General features: G+C 40.4%; 1 protein-coding gene across 3 annotated transcripts in view; it reads left to right on the top strand.

Moving 5' to 3' along the window:
- The window catches only part of ANO2 (anoctamin 2), a 2,341,832-nt gene that overhangs the window by 1,426,254 nt on the left and 901,814 nt on the right, over positions 1-13,764 (top strand). The window lies entirely within an intron of this gene.

Here is a 13,764-nt window from a genome sequence, read left to right as displayed (position 1 = left end):
ACACAGTATACTAATTCAATACACATTATTTAGTAGGAAAATACAATCCGGGAAGATAGTGTGGCAGATGCTCATGTGGGGAGAGCAGGCCTTCTGAAGTCACTATAAAGAAGCTAGGCTATCGCTGAGTCAAAGTCCTGAAGCCAGCGTTGCACTTGAATAGATGGATGGAAGGAAGGTTCTGATCTGAGGGAGGCAGGGAGCGTGTTCCATAACTTGGACCCATGGACTGGGAAGCTAGCGCCCCCAGAGCTTTGAAGTATGAATGGACATTGTATGTGCTTGGGTAGCTCTAAGTGGTCTTGAGGACGAATGTGAAGAAAGTTGTTTGGTAAGGTATGCTGGAGCGAGGTTAGCCCTGACTTTATGTATTAGGGCAAGTGTTTTGAGTGAAATTCTCTGCTCAACCGGTAGCCAACGCAGGTTGCATCTGGTGTCAGAAATGTGAGACTTCTTCGGGATGTTCAGGGCTGCCCTGATGGCGTTTTTTTGAATTATTTGTAGCTTGTTGATGTTTTTTTGGCTAGTCCCGAAGTAAAAGGCGTTACAGTAATCAATTTTGGACAGAACCAAGGTCCTGGCAAGCGTGATGCAATTGGGTGTAGTGATGAAAGGTCTGCAAACGGTGATTAATTTCCAAGTGTATGTAGATGCCGCTACCACCGCGTTAGTTTGTCTGGTGAAGGATAAGGTGGCGTCAAGGTAGATAACAAGTGTTTTCGTATTATTAGAGACAGTGATGGTGTTGCCATCTATAGTGAAAGATTTGAAGGCAGTATTAAGTTTGTTCAGTTTAGCGTGAGTACCAAGGATTAGCAGCTCAGTTTTGTCACTGTTTAGACAAAGTCTGTGTTGCGCCATCCATGCTTGTATTAAATTGTGGAAGCTCACTCTGATGAATAGCCATTTAAATACCTGAAATACCTTGCAGGAATTAATCCAGCTGCAACAAAAATAATGGAAAGTAGTTAGTGGAATATTTGTGGGGTGGAATGTGTTTACTCTTTCCTGTCTCCAAGAATATATTTCCAGGCATGCACAACCACACCATAGGAAGGCTGTTGGTATCCGAAGGGCCTGCTCCTGGTGCATTCTGCATAATTCAATCAATTTCAACTTATAGGAACATCACACATTGACTGGAGATATTTCATGTATAATGTAGAGTTTCATGGCAATCTGCATCATTCCCCTTAATGGTATTTCCATGTCCAGAAATCCAGGTGTAAGTTTAATGCTTATAAATACCGTTTTCTAAAGCTCAATCCAGCCAAGTTCACATTAAACCAACAAGTGAGTAAGAAGGTACAAAGCTTCTCTTTCATGCTTCTCCGCTGTCTGAATGCAATTAATCTTGGTCCATTTAGCTTAATCAATTTGAGCATCTGAATCGGACCCACGTGCCTTCTCCAATTTTGCTCATAATAAATGTAGAACAACATGTACCCACTCTTAAAACAGAATAAATAATGGTATCACTCTACTGATGATTCTGCTAACAACAACTTTACTGAAATATAATAAATCCGTGAAGAGTTTAATTTCTGCCACTGTTTAGCTTCGTCTTGCCCAGGAAAGTATTCAGGACTTCTGCATTCCAAAAGATCTTCAGAAGTTACCTATTTCTACTGTTTTTCACTTATCTGCATTGGATTTATTACCCACTCCAAGAGATGGACTCTGAAGCATCTTTGTTGTTGCAAGCAGCAAACCATGTGCCTCTTTAACATAACAATAAAAGATAGGCATTTCGTATCTGAACAATATACGAATGGCTTTCATGGTAAGTTAAAAACCATGCTACTATTGGATTTGACACCTGACATATTTAATTACATTTTTTCTGTGGCAAACCCATACTCAGTGGCTTATTGTGGCTTTTGTAATGTTCAAACCTGCCAAGCACACATGCATGAGGCCTGCAACATGACATTCACGAAATCAATAGCTATATAGCATGCAGGGTTTATAGCCTCTATAATTTTTCATTTCAACATTCAAGACTTGCTTTGTCATTGCTAATGACTAATCATTCTGAATAGATTCGCCTGTGCCAAATATAATTTGCAGGTCTTCGTTTTGATTTAAAACATATTATTTACTGAATCAAACAGTACAAATGTTTGAAATGTGATTCACATGGCTGTTTTTACATTCAAGTCATTAAGTATTCAAACACACCATCAGATCATTTTTCATTTCAAAATGGGCCATTGTATTTATTTATTTATTTATTTATTTGTATAGCACCAAAGTCCGCAGCCATCAGGGTGCTTACAAACAGACAATCGACTTAAAAAGAATGGGACAACACAGAAAATACACACATGGCTCGAATTAACCAGGAGACGGCAGATTGTTCAACGGTATGTAGAGCAGGGGGCAGATTATTTGAACAAGAGAGTCTTCAAACGTTTCCGAAACACCAGATGACGTGGTACCAAACGCAGATCAATTGGCAACTTGTTCCATGCTCGAGCTGCGAGGACGGGCACGTACAAGTGCCCACAGTTACTCAAGCGGAGTGGTCTAAGGGCAGTGTAACCTGATCTTTGAGGTCTTTGAGGTAGAAAGGAGCTGTGCCATTGAAACATTTATGGATCAAACAGAAAGCCTTGAAATGGATTCTTGCGGGCACTTTCAGCCAGTGAAGATTTTTACTAGTATTAGAATTATGCTCCCTCTTTGAGATGTCACAAATGAATTAAACATCTTTGTTTAGCAGTATTTGAAGCCTGTTTATACAATTTCTGTTCGCCACAAGCAGTATGGTGTTCCAGTAGTCCAAGTGTGGCACGACAATAGCTCTGACCCGTGTTTGAAGAATCTTAGAAGACAGGAAAGCTTTGGCAAGTCTCAGCACCTTAAAATGGTACTGTGTGCCACCAACCACTCCGTCTACATGTGCATCAGAGCCAAGAGAGGCTTCAGCGTAAACACCCGTCTTAACCTTCTGCAAGATGTTTATACGGTTTCCCTCAATGTGCACATGGGAGGACTCTGAGCTCCACTTTGCTCTGGCCTGCGTGGATCCAATAATCATCAATTCTGTCTTGGAAATATTCAGGCACATCCAATTACTGGACATCCAGCTTTTTACCGAGCTGTAAATGTGATCTAGTTTAGCTGAGTCAGTTGGGTAGTCTCCACTCAACTCCATCAGGCATAGTTTGTAAAATGTAAACCATGGGTAATTAGGAGGTTGCAGAGGTTTTTTTGTATAGATTATATAAAGTTAAGGACAAACAGCCCTGCAGGACACCACAAGATATTGGCTCAACACCAGAAGATGCATTGCTCCAGCATACTCAGGAACAAGCCAATCCAAATTTTAGCCTTTCCAGAACACTCGCCGATGGTAGCCAGAGTGTACAGAAGGCTCTGGTGGTCAAGCAGGTCAAAGGCGGCTGACAGATATTAGAGTATCAGCATCCCAGACCCGCTTTCTTCCAGAAACTCTAGCATGTGAGTCTAGAGTTCGAGTCAAGCAGTTTCTGTTCCAAGATTTGCTCCGAAACCCAATTGTTTAGGGTGAAGAATACCAGAGTCCTCAAGATGTTGTTGGAGCTGGAAAGTTGCTACCTTGTCTACAACTTTTCATTAAAAAGAGGGTATTTGTGATGGGATGCAGGTTGTAAGGGTCTCTTGTATTCAGACCAGTTTTTTTTTTTTTAGCAGAGGTGTAACTACTACCTGCTTGATAGAATCAGGAACAGAACCATGGCTGAAAGAGGCATTGACAAAGTGTGCCAGGAAAGGGGCGAAAGCTCCAGGGTGGCGCAAGATGAATTTAGCGGGGAGGATCTCACTAGAGCAGGAAGTAGGGCACATAGAACTGAGGAAGATAAGTATCTCTGCTTCGGTTATTGGTTTAAAGAGAAAAACCCACGTCTTTAATATTTCTCTGTGTCTGAATATTGTGTTGAATGCTTTTGGTCATGGAATTAGACATTTTGTTACGGGCAGTGATAATTGTATTTGCAAAGGCGTATTGCACCGTGCTACAGTCTTCGTTAGTCCGGAAGGTAGGCTTCTCAAAATTTCGATCTAGCTCAAAAAGTTTTTGCATTATTACCTGTCGACTCAATTTCATTGGTGCTGTAATTAATTGCTAGAGTTGCTTAATATATTAACAAATAAAAAAACAGCAGCTATGAGAACAAGTAATAAATATTCATATTTTACAATTCTTCATATCCAAGGTTACTATACACATGCTGCAATCCACTGGATAATTAATATTTTTCCATTATATGAACAAATGGAAGTGCAATTAAAAAAAAGACGACTGGAAAAAGTGCGAATGAAGCAGTTATTGTATTACCTTTCCTGCTCACAATTTCAATCACTTAGTTTTTTTACAAAACATTCCATGCTAGTATAGGCAGTAAACTGCTGATAGTTTATATGAGAAAATAAGTTTAATTGAGGAAATAAATTAGTTCACATATTCCTCCATGTTAGATAAATCCAGTTAGCTCCTGGCAATATATGGTGGGGGGATTACAATATTACTTCCATTGTATAAATAATAACCATTGTAATGCATCGGCAAGGACAGCCAAATGCTTGTAGAGATAATTACAATGACACTACTTGAGTTGGATTGGCTTTTAGGAAACATGTGATGTTAAGATACGCATTAAATCAACCCATTTTAGTAAGCTCTAAAGGGGTGTCATACACGCCTGGTGAGTATATTCCATATAGTGAAGAGCTGAAATAAATTAATTAGCTTGGTAAAGATGACAGTAGCATCTATTCTAATATATTCACGAGAGCAAAGTCAATTTTTCGAATGATCCTACAATTATTGCCTTCTTGGCAATTTTTTCAAATTATACATGTATTCTTGTTTCTAAAGTTTTGGGGTTTGACTTTGACTTTAATATGTTGTTTTCCACTGACTTATCAAACCAAGAGTGGCCATAATTATTCGATAGCTCTTAAGATAACTATCACCCAATGTTTGGAGAAGCCACAGCAAGGTACAAGTCTGTGTAAAGCACATTTCGAAACACTCTGTTCCTTCTTTGACTTCTCCTACGCAGGATCAGTGGACTAATACATAAACATTTCTGCAAGGGAGGGAGAAAACGATGCTACTGTTTTGCATGTGTATTTGATTCATCGCTTTAGATTTCTTTTCAGTCAGTGCCCTTAGGAGTCATGGGATTTCTGCCCATTCCCTATAATGGAGATAGAGTGGTTGGAATAACAGCATATGACTCGACCACAGTATTGTGAGTGTATTTCTAGCTTTACTGTGCCATATATTATATGGCTATATGTATATATTGTTGATTGGTTGTTGGTTTTGGATTTCCAGAACTGAATAAGAGAAGAGTAGGCTGCTAGGACTATATTCAACTACATTATTAGGGACTTCTTATTTTTTAATTATAATATATCTAATGCTCATATAATATTTCAATAAGAAAATAAAGACACGTTAATGCAAAAAAAGAGTGAGAGAAATATTAATGTTTCTATACATGAGTTTAAAGATACAAAGGCACTATATTGCCATTTTAGTGATAACAATGTATTGGGAAGACATTGATGACTTACAATGTTAATCATTTACACAAGTGTAAGAAAAATAGCTTCTTAGACTTTATGGTACCAGCTCTTCTGGATTGTGTCCAATTTATTGCATTTGGGGATACAGCCATTTTGCCACATTTTTTTGATGCATATTTAGGGGGGGGTACAGCATAAGGGTACATCTAATTTTTAGGGTAGTGGGAGGGTGGGGGCATGGGAGTAGGGTGTGGGGGTTCAGCCCATCATTAAAAATATAGCAACACATATGTCAAAAATGGCAGAACAATCAGATGTCACTAATACATTTTTATGAGGGTAGGCCCACAACAATTTTGTTGTCCAATAGTAAACTTGTCAGTTGCTCTGAGCTAGAGGTTTCACTTGTGATACACAATTGTGTAGCAAATGATGCATTTTCTACATGTTCCAAGTGCACAGTACCTCAGGAAAGTAGGTAAATAAAACATCAACATGCAATGCCGTGACATGAAAACATTCTTTAACTGATGCTTAGAAACATAGAAACATAAGAATAATTATTATAAATAAAGAAAAAATGCATTTCCTCCTGTAGTCCTGACACATGCAAATATTAGAGATGACAAACTTGAGGTCAGTGAAACAATGTTATGCCCTGTAATTCATTGCTAGTCATTCAACCATCCATGCGCCAGTCACACCTCTCCAAGCAATGTTAAGGATGTGAAAGGTAAAATATTGTCTTAGCCGGGAGGATTGCTCAGGCGCAAAATGTTTATCTTGGAAGACTATGCAATGCAGAGCAACACAGGTTTGAATCCTGGTCTCTGGTATTAAGCACGTTATAAAAGATGAATTAATTCAATTGATTAATTTTAGCTCATCTTCAGTAGGGTAAGAATATGGCAAATATTATATCAGCAATGGCCAATAAATGTTGTGAGCTTAGCTGGTTTCACTATAAGGCCAGCACAGAAGAAAAGAAGCTGAGCAGATGTAATGTGATTTAAAAAAAAAAAAACTCATCTCCAAGAGAAGCTAGACACTGACATTGACAGAGGGCAAACTAATAGAATATCAGTTCAATGAAAAAAGAGCAATAATTGTGTCAACAGAAATGTATGCTTAATATGTAGTTCAGTTGAAAATGATAGGCCTTATTTTTTGTGAAATACACAAATCGCATGCCTGGTCCTTAAAGTGAAGGCTCTGCTTGTCTGCCAACACACATGTGCTGACGTATTTCGACAACCAAATTGCAACTGCATATTATTGGACTCAAAATCACCCAATATAATAATGCATTTTAATAGAAGGCCACACCTTAATGGTCAATGTACCTCTTGACCTTATTACTTGTTATAATGTAATGCCCTTGTGTAAACCTGCAGTATATTTGTGTCTCTGTGGTTGACCTTGAATCCATATAATTTCATGCTAAGATATTTGAGATGCACTTTTGAAATATAGCAGGAAAATCTCTCTTGTACAGGCTGTATTTTATAATGTATTTGCCACTGAATAATGCTAGGCACAATACAGTTTTTTCCATCAAGTTCAGTCAAATCCATTTTACACCCAATTAGCATCTTTTTGTGCCCATCTTCTACTGCCCAGACCATCACAATTTTCCGAATGCAATCAAAAGTCCTGGTAGAGGCCTCATTTGATGCACCTCACAGTGCAAAAATCCTGCCACTGTTCTATTCACACACCCCTCATACCTCCTCCTTCCACTAAACACTGAAAGTTGTCTGTTTTGTAGAACTGTGAGCTGGGTATGAGCACAACACAACAGTCCAGGGCCGTGCAAGGGAGAATCAGGAAAATGTTCTGAGGGGGCATACATAAAGCATGCAGGCTGACTTCTAATTGTGTTTGCTTTTTCTCTCCTGAAATGTATGGTATGCCTTTACACTGCCATGCCATTTGATCCTGCACCCCGTCATCAATGGCTGAGTGCATGGTGTGATGCTGGACAGAGAATGATGTGTGGTGGTACACATATTCAACCGATCACTCTCTTTTACCACTTTGTTTTCTGTGGTTAGTCAGAAGAAGGAGTCGGACAAAGAGGTGGCAATTCAATTTAGCAGTTGTATTTAACAAAAAGGAAACACACCTTTCTCTCCCTACAGCTAATGAATTTTCCCTACCTAACTGAATTAATTCTATTTTATATGCACATTATCAGGGTGGTTGTCAACTAAAATGTCTGTCCTATGTCCAAAAGGAGTGGTCAGAACTCCTACTCTGACCCTACCACTAATAAAAGCACTCTAAACAACTGAAGATCACCAGGAGAATGACTCCCTTCTCCTGATTTAGCTGGTTCAGCTTTAGGGCTGTTTCTAACAATCTTTTGAAATAGCTTCTGATTCAACCAAACGTGTGACCAACAGAACAACTCCCTTCTCCTGGTCAAAATGTATCACTTTAAAAGGATGTTTTCAGAATAATCTCTGGTGACAACCTTCAAGACTCTTTGTAGTTCCTCACAGGGACTTTCCTTGGCTTGTTCACATGTCCAACTGTTCTTCCTTTTCAATACAACGTACAGTCTTGGGCTTCTCTGGTCTTATCCTTGAGCAATGAAACAAGGAATACAAACAAGATCGCTCCTGAAGTAATCTTGGATTCTTGCGCTATTCTTCACAGCACGCTTGTTAAAGAGGCCACTCTTGTAACTTCCTTGAATTTCAATATCTCTCTTATGATTATTGTGATGAGGGAGATTTTTCCTGAGGCACTCTTTGCTGTTGCAATCTTCCTTTTGATTATTCTGATGAGTAAGCTTTCTTTTGATGCTCTGCTCATTCATGGTAAGTTTGGCACTGGCACTGTGATGAGGGAGATTGCTCTTTATTTTTATTATAATTATTATTATTATTATTATTATTATTATTTTATGTATTTATTTATTTATTTATTTTAAAGCACTGCATGTCCATGGCACTCTGGCTGCACAAATAACAATCGGGACGTAGACAAATACAGTGACATGTTGGGGGTCATATCAGTGGGAAGGTAGAGAGCAAGAGCAGATTCAATTCAGCCTGGTTTAAGATTGAACAAATGAGTTTTAACCAATCTTTTGAAGTCTGTGAGAGCCAGGAGCTCTCAATGTGAGTGGGAGACTATTCCATGCTTTTGGTGCCCGTACTTTAAAGCTTACGCCACCAAATTTGGCCAGCTTAAACTGTGGTTGCACCATTTTGAAGTTATCCCTGGACCTCAAGTTTCGATTAGACTGACTCACTATCAACCAGTCTTTGAGATATCTAGGAGCTGTAGAAATCCAGCATTTATACGATAGTGTCAGGAGATTGTGTGTAATTCTGTGCTTGACCAGGAGTCAATGTAAGGCCCTTCTGGTGGTCGTGATGTGGTTTCATCTGGAAAGACAGTGAACAGTGCAAAGAGGGCCATTTTGGGTCATTGGGAGGGATTGAATGTTGGCTTGCGAGGTTCCAACCAATATGTTTTTACAATAATGTAGCCTGGTGTTAATTAAGGCAGTGTCTAGAAGACATCTGCTACTGGAGGAAATGGAAGGCCTTATGTGATTTAGGACATAGCCACACATAGATTGAGTGTGAGAAACCTGTGACCTCATAGATAGTTCTGTGTCCAAGTACACACCCATAGTCTTTACACACACATTTAACTACTGTGTTCCTGATGCCTGCGATGTTGACACTTTCATAGACAGGGTTCAATATCTGTAGTCGAGGCCTGAGGCCACAATGAGGAGCTCAGTTTTATCCTTATTGACTGCCAGAGAGTGTGAGTCCATCCAAACCTGGATGGTTTTATACACTACATTAAGGGCTTCAGAGTCCTGTGTATAATTGCCAGACAACTCGAGGACAACTTGGGTATCAACGTAATTGGTGTATTGAACACCCAGGTGGTTCAAGAGGTTGAGCAGTGACTTAATATAGATATTAAACATGATTCAGGTGATAAAAAATCCCTGTGGCAATCTGCAGTGTTTGTTGGTATAGCATTGGCACCTTATGTTGCCACTCTGGCAGTACAAGGTCCTAAGGAGGAGGTGATCCACAGAGCAGCCTCTTTGGAACAACAGGCCAGGTCCTTTAATCTGTCTACCAAAAGAGTGTAGCCGACGAGATCAAAGGTCACTGTGAGATCTAACAACATTAAAACAGATGGTTGACCTCCATCCTTGTCTGCTTGTCAGATTGGGCTTGCGATCCAGCAGAGCTGTTTTGATTCCATGCCTGGCTGTGAAGCCTGATTGTCGGGAGCCTGAGATTATGTTGTTCTATATGAATTCCTGTAGTTGCAAATATGCCACTCTGTCCAAGATTTTAAGCAGAAATGGCACATTTGTAATTGGCTGAATTGTTTTCGCCACAGCTGGGTCAAGGGTACTCTTTTTCAGGAGTGGCGTGATCCAATCCTGCTTCAGTGCATTTTGGATTAAGCCTTACCTGAATGAGAGGTTGACTAATCTGGTAATACATACATGATGTGGGTTTCAAATCTGAGATTATTTTGTCTATTTCAGGATCTGTACACTGCTTAGATTCAAATGTAGGTATCATGTGTTTGTTGGAGGGACTGCAAGGATTGTGTGACATGTGTAAAGCTTCCCTAGAGCCCATGAGTCTGAGTTGCTGGTAGTGAATAGCTAGATGGCGACCCGTGATTTTGGCTAAAAATTTTGTATGTATTTCCGGGAACCAGGCTGAGTCTCTGATTAAAAGCCACAACCCTGAATTATATTTGGAGGAAGGGACAGGAAGTGTGCAGCTCCACAGTGCTCGCTGGGAGCAAACCAGTGAAAATCGGCTTACCTAATGTGCTGATAATCAGCTTACCTAATGTGCTGAAAATCGGCTTACCTAATGGCGCTGATATGCCACTGACAGGCTTCTAAGCCATAGGCTACCTGGGTGATGTAGTTCTCGTGGCAGACGTAGCCTGCCCGCATGCAAAGATAAAGGCGGATAAAATAAAAAATCTGCAATATCACGCAAAGCTATTTAAATAGAAGAAATACAGGAGTATAAGCCTCTTACAAATGAAATTAGGAGGCAGTTTGCAGATTTCCTCAAAGATCAGACAAATGAATCAGGAACAGTTTACAATTCACAATATTTCACAACGTTCATCCGTACATGCCACACAACATAAAACACTGGATTGGGTCTCTCTATATACTTCTTTCATACCGGCAAAAACTGGCCTACCGAATGTCTCGGCGCTGATCGTGATGTCTTTGTCACTGTTACTGTGACTAGGTAGATTACTCCTGAGATGTTCTTCAATCTTGATACCTTCTTTTTAGTTACTGTGATGAGGGCGATTACTCTTCAGCATTGATTGTTTTAACACTGTTACTAGATCAATTCTGAGGTGTTCTTCACCCTTAATAACTTCTTGGTAATTGTTGTGAGGAGGGAGATTACTACTGAAGTAGATCTGCCGAGCCTTCCACAAAGTCTCCTCACGGCCAAGGAACATCTTCTTCTGCCCTCTTCCTTGTCCCCAGGTTTGAACTTCCTGGGGTTGACAGGCTTCATGGCACGTTCGTGTTTCAGTAAGTCCCTACCTGCTTGTTTTGGTCTGTAGCTGGGTCCTCCTCAGTGGAGTGCCAGAGTCCTTCTTTTGTGTCGATGAACCATTTTTCATGCTTCCTTGGGGCCTCCTCATCTCAGTACTGCTGATACTTAGTTCAGGAGTAGTTTGAATCACTCTTTCAGTACTTTTGAGAGATGACTCATGATCACCTTGTGTCTTCCTCCATGTCTTGGTATTGTCATGTTTTATGTAAGGAAAGTTGGGAGCATTACAATAACAGACAGTAGTTATTTGTGTTATTTCTTGGAAGATCTTGAAGATTTCATGTTCTCAAAGGTAAGGCGGTTAAGGAGTTCTATCACGGGAAGGGAGTCCTTGTCCCCATGAGGGGAGTCTCTCCCCGTGAGTTCCTGCATTCCACCATCCCTAGGGGTTGGATTGCAGCCACAATGCCTTTGGGTGGACATGCGCTTTATAAATGTATATAACATAACATAAGTTATGTCATAGCGAGTACAGCGCTCGCTTTGACATCTGTGCAGAGCCTGCCGATGCCAGTTCGAATCCCGGCAAGGCCACACTCAGATTTTCATCTTTCCGAGATTGATAAATGAGCACTACACACTGTGGGTAATAATTAGCAGCACTCAGATGCCTGAGGGTTCGTAGCGCTATATAAATGCGAATTATTATTATTATTATAACATAAAATTGTTGCTTAACATGCTCACCTTCCTATCCTCACAGGGAAAGGCTCCCCTTTGTGGAGAAGTGACGTGATCCCATGAGTCGTCACATTTAACTGTGAGGCAATTTTTCCCAACAGGGCAGTCCCACCCTGTTGGTAATTGCCCTTTGCCCAAGATAATGGCCAAATTGAAATGCGGGTTCAGTAAAGCTACTGGCAATGCCATTACCACAGCATTGTCTGGCTCTGGAGTGTGATTTCATCATTAGCACACAAAAGGTTCAGCCACATGTGCTGAAGGCTGTTTTTTGAAGGAACGAATAATTGAAAGCTCACTTGATCCTTCCCGCAAACATGCCGAAATGTTGAAATCCATTTTATGTGTTGATGAACGTGATGTCATCACAGACTTCACCAGTACTGGGTAGTAGAGTGAAAGACCAAGTTGAGCGTTTAGCACCCACATGTGGACATTTCGGAGCTCATTTTGCTCCGTGGTGTAACGTAAAAGAAAAGTGTAAATGGCTTGTGTAAGGATTTTACACCTTTTATTCATGCCGCTCCATGTCTTCGTCCATCTCTACGGTAGAGAGAAGGGGGGGCGGTAGGCAGCGTATATTCATTTACACAATAGAGTTCGGATGTGCAGGAGAAAACGTATGACACCTTTTGACATGCACATTTGCACTCTGCCTTACAAATGACCAACATTTTGAGGCAGGGAGCTACCTGCATGTATTTCTACACGTAATGGCTTTCTGCTGGCAAATACAGACGATGAGCAAACTGAGCCCCTGTGAGTGCTAAAAGGCATGCAGGCAGCAACCCGTGGAAAGGGGCAATGTTGTGCAGTGCTCAGAACAGTAGGCTTGTATGAGTGAATGCAGCCTGTGTTCTTAGCAGCCTGATTGGCTGTGTCGAAGCCCAAGCATTATAATGTGAGGTAATAACAGTACAGGACACTCCAGTGGCTAAAATCACTTCTGTTCTATAAGGGCACATTATTAATCCTGCCAGCTTGTTTTGATCATGTTACATAAATGCCAATGTTTTACAAAATGTTATGTTGAAATCAACTTCATAATTAATTATATTTATTTCCCTGCTCTGTGCCCACAACAGCAGCTTTCCCTTTAGAAATCATTGTACCATAACCCAGCATCCGCTGATGGCACACTTGTATCATTATAATAAGAGGCAGAACTAATTACTGACTTTTGCTTTTTCACTGTGCTTCTATTTAGGTGCCAAATATAATTCAAAGACGTTTTAAAAATATGCATATCATATTTTTATATTAGTATTAAGATTTCTGAAGAACGAAGAGAGTGAATAGTCCTCAATAAATAGCGTTTAAATCTGTAAGAAGGGTGTGAGAACGTGAAGTGCAGCTAAGCATACGAGTGGAATATGGCTACCTGGTCACATGACCTACCTTGACAACAGGGCCTATTCTACAGCAAGCACGTTCTAGGTTGGTTTACAGGGTGTCATCGGGAGGCGAGACCATCGGTAGCCTGAATTACCCTATAGCTAATCTGTCACCATTCCATGGGAGGGATGGAGCTAAAAACGTGCATTTTCTGAGGTGTCATCAATTCTTATGTGGTCCGCGCATGAAAATCCCATTTCTTGAATCATGAAACTAATATTTAGAGGTTCTTTGTGTTAATATCCCCGCAAAAATATTGCCATACAAAAATATCGCCATATTTTTGCAGCAATATTAAGCCATGGAACCTGCGGGGGACTTAAGCCATGGAACCTGCGGGGGACAACCCTGCAACCCCAATAATTTTTTTAATGGAGAGGGGGCCACCCCCGCAACCCATGCTCACAATAACCCCATAAATTATCCCCACTAATCATATCGCCTATGGCCTTACCCCACGACCATATGTATGGCGATATTATCGGTGGGGATATTATTACCTGATACATTTTTAATGACAGTGATCTGAAAACAAATGTGCGTTGATGAAGGTGAGCGTAATGCCTAC

This window comes from Ambystoma mexicanum, chromosome 12 (genome assembly GCF_040938575.1).
Source record: "Ambystoma mexicanum isolate Mex_15411 chromosome 12, UKY_AmexF1_1, whole genome shotgun sequence".
Classification (NCBI taxonomy): domain Eukaryota; kingdom Metazoa; phylum Chordata; class Amphibia; order Caudata; family Ambystomatidae; genus Ambystoma; species Ambystoma mexicanum.
This window is presented reverse-complemented; position numbering and strand designations above follow the sequence as displayed.